This window comes from Jaculus jaculus, chromosome 10, assembly GCF_020740685.1.
Source record: "Jaculus jaculus isolate mJacJac1 chromosome 10, mJacJac1.mat.Y.cur, whole genome shotgun sequence".
NCBI lineage: Eukaryota > Metazoa > Chordata > Mammalia > Rodentia > Dipodidae > Jaculus > Jaculus jaculus.
Window position 1 is genome coordinate 74,444,026 of NC_059111.1, and position 15,525 is coordinate 74,459,550.

Below are 15,525 nucleotides of genomic sequence, written 5' to 3' on the forward strand. Positions count from 1 at the left end.
GAGGTAAAAGATAATATCCTATTGTTGAAGACATTATGTGGTGTTGGCACAGAACATGGAGGACCTGGCTGGAATCCAGAAGAGAGCCTATTCCCAGACAGCCTGTCTAGTGCTGGAAAGCACTACATGAGCTACTGGTGGAAAGTGGCCAGCAGTGGGGTAAGCAAGGAGGGATCTAAGCTACCCCCAAACAATCAGCCTGACAAGACGTACACACCAGTGCAATGGTAGCACACAGCTTTGGTGAATGACCAATGCCTTTATGATTGACTAAGAGATCTGCTCAGTGGAAAGGAACCCATATCTGAACCTGGGAACCAGGTCTGAATCCAATGGAGACAAAGCTTATGTTTTCCAACGTCAAGCTCCCACTAATCTTTGGCTAAAAGGGGGCTATATCCATCAATCTCTCCATAAATTAATAATGCTCACCCAATTTATCTTACGCTGACTTTACTCTCTTTTGGAGGTCAGCATGACCCGAGGAGATAAACCACCCCTTGCATCTCAGTCAAGTCCCAGGTGAAACCACAGAGAAGTGGGGAGATGAGCAAGTGTGCTGCTTCCATGGTGAGCCTGGCAATTCAGTGTCAGGGTGAAGGAGGCAGATGTTGAGGATACACAACACATACTAGAGCATAAATCCACAGACTAGTAAGACCTCATCACTGAAGTAGACTTAAAACACACAAACCAAGGCTCAGAGAATGTTGCAGAAGTGGGGAGGGGGTGGAAAGATTATAAGAGTTGCAGGTTTAGATATCATGCCCAGAGGCACTGCTTCTCCTCAATAACTGACTTCTCACATAATGCATAGCCTACCACCCCATGAGGACTACCAGAAACCCCACTCGTGAGGGATCCCTGTGGAATGGGGGCAGGGAGGAGGGAAGATGATACCAACACATGATGTATTCATACAAAATATATTCTTAATAATAATAAAAAAGGAAATTGTCAAGAATAATTTAGAATTTTGAAGGCTTAAGATAAGGCAGCAACTGTGGGGGTACATGGCAGATAAGCATGGATAAAGCCTGAGCTGTTTGAAATGGCAGGTGGAAGAGGTGCATTGGATGTTCAGACAATTTTGTTTGAGGGACTAGGTGGATTAAAGTAGCATTAAGTATTAATTAGTACAGATAAGAAGTAGCTGGCCAAGAAGAAAAGAGGATTACTTGTTGTCATGATGTCAATTTAAATGGTCCTATTTTAACAAATCATTGGATCTTAGGTAAGAATTATCTATGATGAATTTTGTAAGTTTTCATTGTGGTCCTAATGGCAATGGTCATGGCAGAGAGTGGAAAAGGCAGAAGAAAGAGGAGAGAGAGGGTATATAGAAAGAGTAGAAAAGAGGAGGAAGTGTTCAAATGATTGTACTTACAAATAATTTTGTATAATTAACCACTTCAGTATTTTCTTTGGGCAAACTATTTCACTTATTAGAGCCATATGATTGTTAAATCACAACAAATATCTGTACATAGAGTCTTGATATAGTTCCTTTTGTTTCTTACATCTTTAGAAGAGCCAATGCTCTGTTTTATAGCCTGGCCTCATGTTAGTCTTTGTTGTTTATAGGAGTAGGGAAAGCAAACTGGTGATAATCTCTGGGTTTTCCTGAGTCCCTAAAGATAATTAACACTAAAATCATCATGAACTGTGTTATTTTTAAAGCATCTGTTACTGTCAGTTTTTCTATGATGAACATAATCAACTGGGATCAACTTCTTTTACATTATTGACAAGATCTTGTAGACTAATTGACTTTTGAAGAAACAAGTCTCTCATGTGCTATAGTGGACAGAACCTGACAATTAACCAACATCAGTGCTGTAATGAAACCCCAAAGTTGTGCATTACAGAGCAATATCAGTTTTAATGGATGTGAAGAAAAATGCAAAGACATGGACATAAATAACCAAATGCCTTCTCTGGAGTAAGAGGATGGAGGGTGCGTATATATTTAGAAATATTAAATAGATGAGTAACAAACTCTGACCTTGCTTTCAGGTCTAATTTTTAAAATGGTGAAATCACTAGAATATCTTGAATTTTCTTTGAGCTCTAAAATGTCAGTAATTCTGAGGCATAAGAATAATTTACTGTTAGAAATATCAATAGCCAAGTGGATATCAGGACAGAGAATTTGGATCAATGGGACAGGAAGTAAACACAAGGTATTAGATCTTGAACTAGATTTATTCTTAGAGAAATAGACTATTCCTCAGAAAAAAACTTAGTTCCATTAACTTAATCTATATGAACCATGTAAAACCATCATCTGTTTAGGCAAAATTTGGTCAAATATAGACAACTTTGCATAATTAAATTTATTATTATTATATGGTTAGTCTGATAAATGTAAATAAATTGTCCCTGTATCCATGTAAATTATTAAAAATGATAATATTTCTTATATATGTCCATGACCCTAACTTCTAGACACATTTAGTAATCTCTCTTAGCTTTTACATGTACTTTTGAAAGGAATTCTAGAATAAGGAAAGTAAAAATTGGGTGAAACTTGAAAACTTTGAAATTTAGAAACATCTATAATTGCTTTATTTCTAGGCTATTCTTTCTCTTAAAACATTATTGTAGTGAATGCCATATTGGCATTAATAAGACATTATACTTTAATTTCATTTTTACTTCATGGTAGACCTTTGGCAATGAATCCCTCAACCCCAAGAAAGGGTACAATATTGTACATACTGAGAAACATTTTGTGATCCTTAGAAATATAAATACAGTATACTATGCCAATAAAGTGTTGTGTGAGAAAGAATTAGCTATCTTCAATCCTTTGTGGTGGTGTGTGTTTGAGAATTGGATACTTCTTTTTTCTACTCGTTCACTTTCCCTATTTATTTGGATGAAATTTTCCCTGGTACAGAATCTACTTAGCCTATGTAATTCTATCCCAGAAGAATTTGATTTTTGTCTCTACACAAACTATAAGCTATATTGACTTCCATTCAGTAACTTCTCCCTCCCTTCTTTCCTCTCTCTCTCCCTCCCTCCCTCCCTCCCTCCCTCCCTCCCTCCCTCCCTCCCTCTCTCTCTCTCTCTCTCTCTCTCTCTCTCTCTCTCTCTCTCTCTCTCTTTCTCCCTCCCTCTTTACAGCTAACATCTTATCAGAGATGTGCTATGGTCATAAGCTTCACAATTAGATACACTTACAAAGAATTAGGTTGTATTGAGGAGAAAACTGAGTATCATTCAGTTCACTCCAGGAAACCAGCAGTCTTGAAGTAGACTCTTCAAGGTTCACATCAGCTGTAGAAAAGAAGCAAAAGTTGGGTAGGGGAGAACGGAAATCTAAAGGACCACAGCTGACTTGAAAAGACTGTATTTGGAGGCTGGCAGATGTGGGTTTTTATCCCCATAAGATGAGAGAACCTGGCAGAAGTGTGAAGTTATGAACAAATATTTTTTTCCTTCACGATCCCAGTAACTTCAGATTAGATTTTAAAAGAATGGAAAATATAGTATAATTGTTTTTTTGAATTGGGGAAGCTCATTAAGATTTATTATATAGGTCCCACTTTTGTAGTCCCGAAGCTTAACGACAGATGGTGGTGTAACTCCACCAATTTTACATCTCCTTTCAACTTGACATATTGTCCTTGATTTGACGACCTCCGTGGAACTGGAGTTCTTTCTTTTCCTTCAGTTGGTCTGGGAGGAGAGCGAAGATATGCATTGTACAAGAGTGTTTTTGTGTGTTCGACTTCAGACGAGTGTAATGACGTGTCAAATAGTACGCTGTGTTGATACATGCCTTTTTTTCTGTGTGAAAAGACAAATGTTTTACCTTACACTTAGAGTTTGGTGTAGGCTTTGGGAGTGAGTAATGTACCTGGAAAGATAGGGCATCTAAAAGTAAAAAAAAAAAAAAAGAACAAACTAATTCAAATTTTGTTCTTCTTTCCTTCCAACAGCTATCCAACAAGTCATTTAAAATTTAAATATGCCTCCCAATTATACCAATAAAACGGCCATAAAGAAGAAAAATATTGTACATGTTTGACTCAAAGTTTTGGAAGACACAAACCTAAGTATGTGAATAATTATATCTTTACAACAAGTAACTGGAAGTCAAAGCTACTGACTCACAGAAAAGCACTGGCATTAAACCATCCCTTCTAATGTGTCACTCGCTTAGGACGCTTCCCTTCATAGTAGCTTCAGTTCGACTCATTTGGGTTGGTTTATTTCGTGCAAGATACTTGGATAGATACCATTTCAAACGAATTTATCTTTCCCTGAGACTTGAAGAGATCAGTCTTTCGGATTTTGTTGATTTGCTGTTTCTTCATATGACAAACTTGAACTCAAACATATTTTCGTGAGAGAGCTTCGAGGTTCAGGCGATGAAAGTCCTCGATCACCCAGGAACTCCGATTAACTTTTCCTTGGGACACCTATAAATGACCCACGTGCTGCAAAAAGCGACCAGCGCTGTGTCCAAGAGCTGCGCAGCGCCTCCAGGAACCCAACTTGGCTTTCTCCCTCCCTCTGACCTGCCGCGTTTCGTTTAAAAGCTGTGGTGATCCGGAGAGCTGACCAGTGACTCGTTCAAAATAAAACTATTCGTTCGTTCTTTGCCCTTTCCGCATTTTCCTCGGCTGCGGAAAGCCGGTTTTCTTATTACGATACTGCAACTTTTTTGGAGTCTGTTAGCAGCGCGCCTTAAGCTTCTGCAGGCTCCAGCAGCAGCCCTAGGCGAACAAAGCCTGCAGTGTTCCTCGTCCTGCTGGGGTGGGGGTGCTGGGCGAGTTCAAGGAATTGCAAATAAATATATTTTATGACCACCCATCAACAAACTACGTGCCACCGTGGAGGCCCTTGGTAGCCTGGCTGTGACTGCAGAGGGGCCGGGGCGGGGAATCTGGGAGGGAGTGTACAGGGGCAGCAGAGCGGGCGGCGAGCCCCAGGCCTGAACTTTCACCTCTCGAACCCGGGCCCAGCCCATTGGCTGAGGCCGAGGGTCGGGCCTGGGCAGCGGCGCCTGGCAGGACCTGCTTTCTCCACTTCCCGAGGTGTGTCTCCGTGTGGAAGCGCTGGTGGCCTGGGGCACAACGCAGGGGAGGAAGAAATGATAATGGGTCGCAGAGAAGCTGGAGGGGGATAGGGGGAGAGGATTGCAGGTTCATCATGCTTAGCGAGACTCCGGGGAAGGTAGAAGATACAGCGGCCACTTTCTGCGGGGTGCCTCCTACTGAGATCCCCTTTCGTAGCTCTGGCCACTGGGCTGTTTGCCCTTGTAGAAAGTAAGGTTAGAGGCTGCACATTTCACCAACCAAAAATAAAGAAAGAAAGAAAAAAAAAAAAAAAACACGTGTCTTTGTGTGCGGAAAAGTGAAAGGTTAACTACTGGGTCTCTCTCGCCATCCTAGAGAAAGTAACCACCTTTCTCTCCAGGAAGTAATCTTGCAAGGGCCCAGTCTTCCTTTGTAAAGCACCTTCCCGCTGCCTTCCACGGGACACCTGCAGAGAGAGGGGAGTAACCCAGTGGGTGTGCGCGGGAGAAAAAAAGAAAAGGAGTGAGGCGCTGTGGACCTTTTGACCATTCAGGACCAAGAAAGCTGCGTCCTTGGCTTTCCAGGGATTTCACACCGTCTGCTCTTTCTCTAAACAGTTTCAGGTTAATTCAGAATCCGTTTTATTTAGGTTTGCCAGGGCAGTATAAACACAGACAGCATAGCATACCCCCCACCTTCCAAGACTAAGGAAGGCCTTTTAGGTCCTTTTGTCATGTTAATGACGGCTCCCACCTCTCTCCTCTTTTCACCTTTAAAAGGATTCGGATGGTGCGTCCACCCTGAGGGGGCATTTCGCAGAAGGCCATTTGAAACCCAGTGAGAAGGCCATCCGCAAGCAGGGCACCTCAAAGTGCCTGGAGTTTGTTTAAAACCTCTCAGAAAAGCGGAGCAATTCAAAAGGCAAGCTGTCCCTCCCTCGTCCCGCGTGCTCCTGGCGGACGGACGCCGTCTGGCCAGGACTGGCCCCCACGGTTTATTGACTTAGTTGGTTTCATTAGGAAACTTGACTGTGTTTACAGATGTGGGTGCCAGGGTCGTTTCCTTCCCGGGAGAACTGCGGGCTCTGAAGGGAAGACTTGGTGCCAACTCTACACGCGCGCACGCGTGTGTATGTGTGTTCGCCCTGCCCTTTCGAGAAAGGGCGTGCTGCTCTTTGAGTGAAGGCAAGACGCACTCAAAAGGCAGAAGTTGGTGCCGTTCGCCTGTCTTGCCCAGCCCCACCTCCTCTTCTTCTGCATCTGTGATGTGAAAGTTCCCGGGCTGACTCCCCAGGGAGGAGGGTTGGGCAGTAGCCTGGGCCCAGCTTTCTTCCCTACGCCTTTTGGCCACAGCGGTTTGGTGGAAAGTTTCGGCGCCTCTCGTAACGCCACGCTCCGCCGCTGAGTTTCCATTGGAGTTGCAGGCTCCGGCGGCGACGGCGGCGGGCAAGAAAGCCACCGGCGGAGGGTCGTGCGGCCCGCGAGCCGGGAAGAACGCCCCCCATCCCCAAATCCTCTCCAAGAGCCAGAGTGGAGAAGGAGCACCGAAGGAGCACACACCCGGAATCAGGCCACGCATCCCATCGAGGTCTGCCATGACCTTCTCCGGCCTTCCCCGGTCATCCTCGCGCGTTCCCTTGCGGGCTGGCTAGCTGGGGTCAGGCCCCGCGCTTGGTGGTGGACACCAGGGCTCGCGCAACGTCCCCCACGGCCACCCGCACCGTCACTTTGAAATGCGCGCGGAGTGGACTCTGGCAATTTCTTCTTTCCTTTCATCCCTCTTACTTTGGTTTCCCCAGTCACTGATAGGGTCAGTCAAGAACGCCTTAAAAAAAAAAAGTCCGTTTGGTGGCCGGGTCAATCCAAGCCCCGCCCCGGTGACCTGGGCTACCCTGCCAGAGGAAGCCCCCGAGTCCCGAGCCTCGGTGAGACTGGAGGCGCGACCTCGCAGAGGGAGACGGACGTTCGGCCTCTCCGCCCAGGCCGCAGAGGCAAGCGGGGGCCTGGAAGGCCAATCAGTGCTGTCATCCCGCTCGGGGCTCCCTCTCCTCCCGGGTGCTCTAACTACCTGCCACCCAGGGCTTCGGATCCCTTGGAGACTTTCTGCACTGCACGTGGAATCCCCCTGTTTCATTTGCCAGCAGCTCCGTCTGCTGAGAGGACGTACTTTGGGGACTGCCAAGAAGCAGCAGACACAACTCGCCTTTGCCAATACAGCATACGGTTTTGTTCTCGCCTCCCTCCCCACCCCCTTCCCCGGGCTTGCTGTCTGGGGCGGCAAGAGGAATGGAGGGCGGGAGAGGCGGAGGGAGGAGGCGGGGCGCAGAGTGGGGGCGGGGACGGGCCCGACGCAGAACAAACAAGTTCTCCGGCGACTTGTTTACATAGCAGGTGGACCTGACGTCAGCCGGCAGGCTCCGCGGCACATCCCGGCCACCTTCTGCCCCGCGTCTCCCCCGCCCACAGCGAAGTTGGGGGACGGGAGGAGGTGGACGGATGGAAGGAGGAAGCGAGGGGAGGGGGCGAAAGGAGGCGTCTCTACCGGCCGGTGGGTTCCAAACCACTTTTTGGATCAACAAGCTCCACGAGACCATAACAACACAAAAATAAGACAAAACAAACAAGTGGCCCGACAGTTACTTCAGAGTCTTCTGAGAGGCGGCCCCGCCCCCACTTCGACCCCAACCCCGACCCGGGACCCCTCGGGAAGGGGCGGCTGGGCGCGCAATGTGTGCTCAGTGAGCATCGCCAACAACGCGCGCGCGCGCGGCCCGGGGCGCGCCCCCGCCACCGCGCGCGCGCGCGCGCACACACACACACACACACACACACATATACACACAGACACACGCACACGCACATACAGAGGAGCGCGCGCGCGCACACACACACACACACACACACACACACACACACACACATCGGGGAGCGGGTGGGGGGAAGCGGAAGCGTGAGACAGCGCGAGCCTCCGAGAAAGCGCGAGACACGCCGGCGCGTGCAGCTCCGCGGCCGCCGCTTCGCCCCGGCTGGAGCCCGGCGCCACCCCGCAGCCCGCCGGCCAGCGCCCGCCCGGGTTATTTATGCAGCGGCCGCGTCCCCGGGCGGCGACTTCCTCCAGCCCCATCCCCACCCCACACCCCCCTCGGCGCGCCCTCCCCGCCACTCGCGGCGGCAGCCGCTGGGACTCGCGCGTGCGTGCGTGCGTTTGGGGGCTTCAGCCTTGGTGCTGTGGGTGCCACCTCCTGGGACACTAGCCACTTCATCACTGGTTCTCGGTAAGTTCTTCGTCCTCACTCCCGGCTCGCTGCGCCTCCGCATCCCACCCTGTTCCATACACCCCCACGCCGGCCCGCGCGGTGACTTTGCTCCGCGCTCCTTCCGTCGCGACAGCAAAGTTTCGCCCGGGCTCGTCGAGCGCTCCGCGGCGACTGTGACATGTGTCAAATTTCTGGGCCGGGCGTCTGGGGAGCGTTCCTGGCGGAACCTCGCCACTTGTTGTGCCTTGGCGTTTGGCTTTGTGATGGGGTAGGAGGTGGGGGTTGGTGGGGGCGTCCAGAAGGGCGAGATATGCAGTTGGCTCGCGGGTGATTCTGAGTTTTGAACATACAAGTAAAACGTTGCCTCGTCCGGAGAGACCGTGGCTGGTGGAAAAGATGTGTCGAAACACCAGATGTGTTTGTTTACTCTTTAAAAAAGTTTGTTGTCTTTCTCTCTTCCTCCACTCCCTGGGGAGGAGAGTCTCCACTAAAAACATCTGGCGGCTGGAAGCGCACACTTTATTGATCTAACTGCTGCCCTTTATTTACGCAAAAGTCGGGCAAGTGCGCGCTTCTTGTCTGGGAGTTGGGCACTCGCGTTCATTTCAGAAGTTCTTCTCTAGGAACGAGAGAAGCTCAAGGGGACACTCCTGTTTCTGGAGTTCAGAAACTCCTGGTCCCTAGGGACTCTTCAGGATAACCAGGCAACTAGCCTGCTCCTGCTGATCGCGCTTTCTCCCGTCAGCACGCCCGCAACACCCTCTTCCCTCGGGAATTTCTCCTGGGTTTATTTGTCCTCCTATCTGGAAAGGACTCCCCACTCTGTGGGTGGGATTGGGCTGAAGTCGCGCCTTGCTGCTCTTCAGGGAGCGCTGGCGGTAGGGGAGCAAACACCTTTTCAAGAAAGGTTGGACTTCTCTCTCACTTTTTACCTGTAAATCTGCGGTGGATGGGCAAGCGGCCACAGCGTGGGTCTAGACATCCCTTCAAGTTCGCAGCTACTCACACGTGTGTTGCTACGGAGCTGGCCGGACCCAAGGGGTGGCCCAGGGCGTCTGGTGCGCGCCTGTCCCCATCCCTGTGGCTAGACGCATCCCGAAGCCTACACGACCTTTGGAGTGGGCCTTCACTTGTTGTGGGTACCCTTTCGGGCCGGTGTGTAGTGCCTGGAGGAAAAGTTACCCTACTCTTAAAACTCGAAGATCTTAGGTAAGTCTCTCCGGGCACCTGGAGAGAAGGGTCACACTGTAATTAGAAGAGACATGTGGGGGAAGATGTGTGTAAGTCTTGGATGTGTGGAAGCGGAACCAATGCGCATTTTGCATAGGGAAGAGTGGCCAGGCCAAACCGGCCAGGCAGGACTTGGGCAGCTTCTCACAGTCTGGAATCCCCAAGGAATTAGACCCATCTGTGTATTTGTTTATTCAGCTTTTTAACTAACAGATTTGAACTACTTAGTGTACAGCTGCTATCTGTAATGCTCATATGCCTCCCCCCACGTTTTCCTCTCACCACATGTTGCAATCCAGAGAGTTTCTTGATCTAGAGGGTTACTCCTCATTCCCGGAGCGCTGCGCACTTCCAGGTGGGCAGGTGTTGACAATGTGAGGTGCAAGAAGTGGCCTGGGTGAGTTCTGGGATGGGTTGTCAGGGTGAGGGCGATGGGGGAGAGTGCAAAGTGTGAACCTTTTGAGTCATCATATATCATGTATTCAGAAACTCTTAAAGAGCTATCTCCCAACATGTCCACCATCATCTCCTTTGGAGAATAGTTATATAGCAGGTAAGCCCAAGGGAGAAAGTGACACCCGTGTGCCAAGTACCTGAAGTGGATGGTTTCCAACTGGAAATATTTGGCGAGATTCACTTTTAGAAAATAAAAGTTTGCCTACAAGGCACATCTTTGCAAGGACTCCCAACTCAATTTGATTAAGGAGCAGTGGAAACAGGACAATGCTGTATAGAGACTATGGTAGGGGTCTGACTGGAGTGAAAATGGGTTTCATCTTCAAGTTTTCATTGAAGCATATCTCAGGAAATGTTTTATGTTGTTTGTCAAGGGTCCTGTTTATCTTTGCTGTCATTATGAGTTACGACTAAGTCTATTCTCAGTGTACTGGAATTTTTAAATGTAGTGTTTGTTTAATGCTGTTGAACACAATTTACAGTTTTGATTTATTTATATCTACATTAATAGAGTGCATATAAAGTTATATGCACTGTGATCATTAGGGCCATAACATTTTATGTCTACTTTAGAGTTTTTAGAGTTTTTTTTTTTCTTTACTTTTTTCTTCATTTCTCTCCTTCTCTCCCTGCCATAGCTGGACCCATGCTCAATAGTTGTCTAATTCAATACATTCTTAAGAAACCCATGGATTTCAAAAATCCATGTGAAAATCCAAAATTATGTTCAAGAAATGTTTCATTATAATTAAGTTTCTAGCATTGAAAGAGGATGTCAGAACCTGATGATATCTTTCTCTGGGTGAAAAAAAAACACACAATTTTAGTACATTGTCTTAAAGTTTATTTTCAAGCACTGAAATAAAAGCAAGATTATTTAAGGCAATACTTTTGAAGTTCATTTTAAATATGAACACACACACACTCATATATATGTGTGTGTGTATACATATAGGCACATAGATGTGTAAAATGCCACATTAAACTTCATTATAGCAAGATAAACACAGGAACTAAAGGCAAATATCAATTAAATAACAGTCATGAACTATTTTTAAATTTCAAAACCACCCAACTTCTGATTTGGGAAATTGTTTTCATATGATTCATATTCTTACTAGGAATCTTTAGCCACATCATGCTATGAATAGATTAATGATGAAGCTCAGTAAACTGTCAGTGGAGTTTTACTTCTTTGCATGGATGATGATGTGTCGTTTTACCAAAAAATGAAAAACTTCAATTTTCTATGTACTTTTAATAAAAAGGAAGTTGTCATATGTGGCATATCAGAAGCATAGGGGAAGGTGACCATTAATATATAGCCACAGATGACCTATAATGAGAGGACCCAATCTTTCTGTAGAAACCAAACTTCAAAGATACAAACACCTCTTTGCACAGCTGCCAGAATTACACTTTGTGGAGAGAATACTTAAAAGTAACTACCTGTTTTGACTGAGATTCCTAGGGCATGTAAGAATATAAAGAACATAGCTAGAGAAATTTAAAACAGTTACTTTAATTTTGAGAGATCTGAGGGATATGTAGTTATTGGCATAAATGAGTATTGATTGTGGCATATTGTAGAACTTAGAGCAGACTCTGCCTTACTCTGGTCTGTTTCTATGCTGATAATCTCACTTTGAGTCAGCTGTTAGTTTTAATACTGACAGAGAACTGGATTATGGAGCATGGTCAGATATTTTCAAACTTTCTGAATTAAATGCCAAAGAGGCTCCTGACTTATAAGAAGAAAATGCTATTTAAGGCATAGATCATTAAACAGTTTTTTTTTTGACAAGGTTGCTAGTAGAAAAACAAATATAAATTTTAGTTGATATCAGAAATGGTATCAGTCCTATTGCAATTATTTATTTCTATTTCTTTTGGCCAATTTAGAAACAAACTATTCATTATGTCTTTGTGATTACCAGTAGTGTTCACCAGCAAATGAGTGGACCCAAAATGTTTTAAGTAGTACCCAAATTTATAATGCCCCTTGATGAAAGAAAACCTATTCCTTAAGTTAGACCCAACGAGATGTTAATATTGGTATATTCAAAATCAACCTTATTTATGTAGCCCTTTTTATAGGGTTTCAAAGGCTGGAACATATCCACACCAGAAAGCCTGTTGTTTGAATTCTAAGGGTTCCTGTCATAACTCAGGTTCTTTAAAGAAACAACCTCTGGTGTTCATGATGACAGATAATTTAATGTCTGACTCAAATTTCACATGCTCTTGTGACTTTTCTTCTTTAAATGACATGAAAGCTTTTAGGCTCCACTCTTACCTCTAGGTACACGTAGACTAAAGTTTTCTTGCTTTTGTAATCTTTATGACTTAATAATAACATAAGTGATTTAGAATTGTTGCTTATTTCTCCATGAGGCTTTATCAGTTTATTTACACTATTATCTTATTGTTTTGTATCAGACTTTTTGCTTTTTTGTTTGTTTTTCAGAAATTCACAGTGGGGCCCTAAACTGTTTTATATTGTTGTTATCTTATGTTAATTAAGTGTAGCACTAAGGGTGGTCTATTTATAAACCCTACTTTTGTTTTCCAGCCCAACATTGGTTAACTGAAAATGCATTATTATTAAATTACACAAATACTCATAATGTAGGGTATTGTTTCCTGTAGAATATGCTTTCCTTGTAGGTAGTCTTGCTTGATGAAATAAATGGATACTAGTACTTGATATTTACTTTTCATATGATCTCTGATGTGTTTTTGTATATTCTTCTTTCCTCTGTGCTACATATTACTCCATCTCTTGCCCTAAATTTTCCAGACAAAACAAACTCAAAAATAACTAGCTATGGTAAAATATAAAGAAATATTATGACTAAGAGGTTAGTACTCAAAATGTGAGAAGCTGGAGAGAACTTTCAAGGTTTAGAATTACTGCTTTATACCACTAATGATATGTTGTACATCTTCCTTAGTAATGTTCATTACAACTTATTTTTTTAATTCTAAGTAGTTTCTTTGGTGGCTTATGTCTTCTGAAAAGTGGAATCATCCAGTACAAAGCCTTATTAATTTTAGAAGTATAGTCTCTTTTTTACAACTGAATAATTTGGAACTCTGTGTCCATCCATACAGATATTAGACTAGCAGCTAACTCAACACAACATTCCCTAAACTGCACACATTGGTACCATCCATGTTTCATTGTAAAAACAATGTTAGATTTAAGAGATTTAGAACTTCTGTTTCACCTCACCCTTTTCACTCTCAAGTTGTGAATGGTGTCTACTATTTTTAAATTGGCATGAATGTATTCATTTTCCTAGATTCCCAAATACAAATTGAATTCCAAAGTCATTTCAGTTCATCTATATCTACATAACAGTGTATTTCAAATGCACTTTGTCCATAAGCCATTTATGATTGAACATTTGATTACCTTAATTTGTGGAATGCATTTTTTAAAAATTTTACTGTACAATCAGTTCTGCTCTTCTGTTTTCCTATGACCCACCAAAGATATCCAGAAAGTACTTTCCTTTTATATTGATAGATACATCATTCGGAACTAACATCTTCATTCCTTTATGCCTTGGCAAATTATTTTCATTAGCAAGACTGAATAAAATTTAATGTTTAAAAAGCACATAGCTGTGAAGCAAATGAATTCCCAAGGGTTTTAAAGCTCTCAGCATTTTAAGTTTATTAATATTTCTCAATTTCCTTCACTTTATGTCTTGGAAGACTTAAAATATACTTTGTAGAAGATAATATTGATTTAAAATTTATTTAACAGCTTTAACATTTTCTTTTAAAGATTTTTAACAGCTCTAAAATATTATACCATTATGTCATATTAAAAAAAAAAAACAGGTTAAGAAACTAAATTTCCCAAAGAATATAACTAGAAGAAACTTCAAGTTTATCTGATATTCATTTAGACCTTTTTACTTTCTTCTCAACTTTATTTACTTGATGGTATTTTCTGTGTAAGTCTTTGGTATCATTTTGATTTTGTATCATTTTGGTATGCATCTCCAATAATAGCCATCATTTTGTAACTTTATAAATTTTAGGAAAAATAAATCAACCTTTGTGAAAGTGCATTTTAGAGAGAAGTACACAACAGCAACAACAATAATAAAAAGCAATTGGAGAAGTTTTAGAGGAAACAAAGTTTCTCACTGGCAGATAGGAAAAACTTACAGCGTGCTAATCTAAATATAACATCTTAGTATATGCAGACTGTCACAAAATCCTCTCATTAAAAAATAGAGCCCAACACCTTTTGAACCTAAATATATGTTCCACATTTTGGTTCAACTGTATCTGTTTGCCTGAACTAACTGTTCCTTTCCTATCTCTACCCATGTTTGGAATTTGCCATTAGTTTAGTTAAATGTCCACAGAATTGATGTTCAACATATGTAGTTGTGTGAAACCACTGCTACTCATCTGGACAATTACACTATGGTCGCCTCCCTGAATTGTGGGATTGGTGTGATGTGGACTCCCTGCTTTCTCATCTGGGCACCAGTTTAGAATCAGTGCAGTACAGAGCTCTATAAACATGTCAGGTTATGTTAGTCTTTTGTATATCTTCCAGTAGCTTCTTAGATCTGACTGAATAAAAGATGCAGGCCATACCTAAGGTTATTCCTATCATCCTGTCTTCTCTAGCTTTGGTATTACTCAAAATACAAAGAGCTGTGTCCTACCACAGACGTTTTCTCTCTCTCCACTGTGTGGATTGCTCTGGATTTGGGTGTCTTTGCTATCTTCCAATCTCTGCTTGAGTGGGCTCCATTAGAGAAGCCTTTTCTGGCTGTCCTACACCATGAGGTAAATCCTCCTTGATGTATCCACCACCTTTAGCATATATGAATTTCTTCAATAACACTATATATAGTAATTTTATTTATATGTAACACCACATAGAGTAAGTTTACCATCTGTTTCTCTAGGGCAATGTGAGTGTGTTTGTTTTTCTGCTCTAACAGTACTCAAAATAGTGCTTCTTGCCGGGTGTGGTGGCATATGCCTTTAATCCCAGCATTTGGGAAGCAGAGGTAGTAGGATTGCCATGAGTTCGAGGCCATCCTGAGACTCCATAGTGAATTCCAGATCAGCCTGGGCTAGAGTGAGACCCTCCCTTGAAAAACCAAAAAGAAAAGAAACAGTGCTTTTTGGCTCTTGGTAGGAATTCCATAAAGGAATGTTGAATGAAAGAAGGTTGAATTAAAGAATGAATGGTTCATTGGAGGCTCAGGGTATTTCACCCATGTATATCTTTGGCTGACTTTTCTTTTTTTTCCATGTTGCTGTGATTCATCTTCCCCTTACCTTTTCATCTTGCTACGTTGGATAGCATATTGCATTTGGGAATCTGTTCACTGTTATATTGGCAAAGTTGAGGTTCTTCTCTCAGGTTTGTATACGTACAATTAAGTTTCCTATATAATCTATTTATTTACTTACATATTATTTATTTAGTCATTCATTAGCTTACTTGAGCAGGGCCTCACTATATAGCTCAGACTGTCCTGGAATTTACTATGTAGACTTTGATCT

General features: G+C 43.5%; 1 protein-coding gene across 11 annotated transcripts in view; it reads left to right on the plus strand.

Moving 5' to 3' along the window:
• The first annotated feature begins 8,198 nt into the window (after window positions 1-8,198).
• Foxp2 (forkhead box P2) overlaps window positions 8,199-15,525 on the plus strand; it is a 567,416-nt gene continuing 560,089 nt past the window's right edge. For all 11 annotated transcript variants that reach the window (XM_045160021.1, XM_045160025.1, XM_045160029.1 and 8 more), the window contains exon 1: window positions 8,199-8,307. The gene's annotated coding sequence lies outside the window, so the exon portion shown is untranslated. The remainder of the gene's footprint in view (window positions 8,308-15,525) is intronic.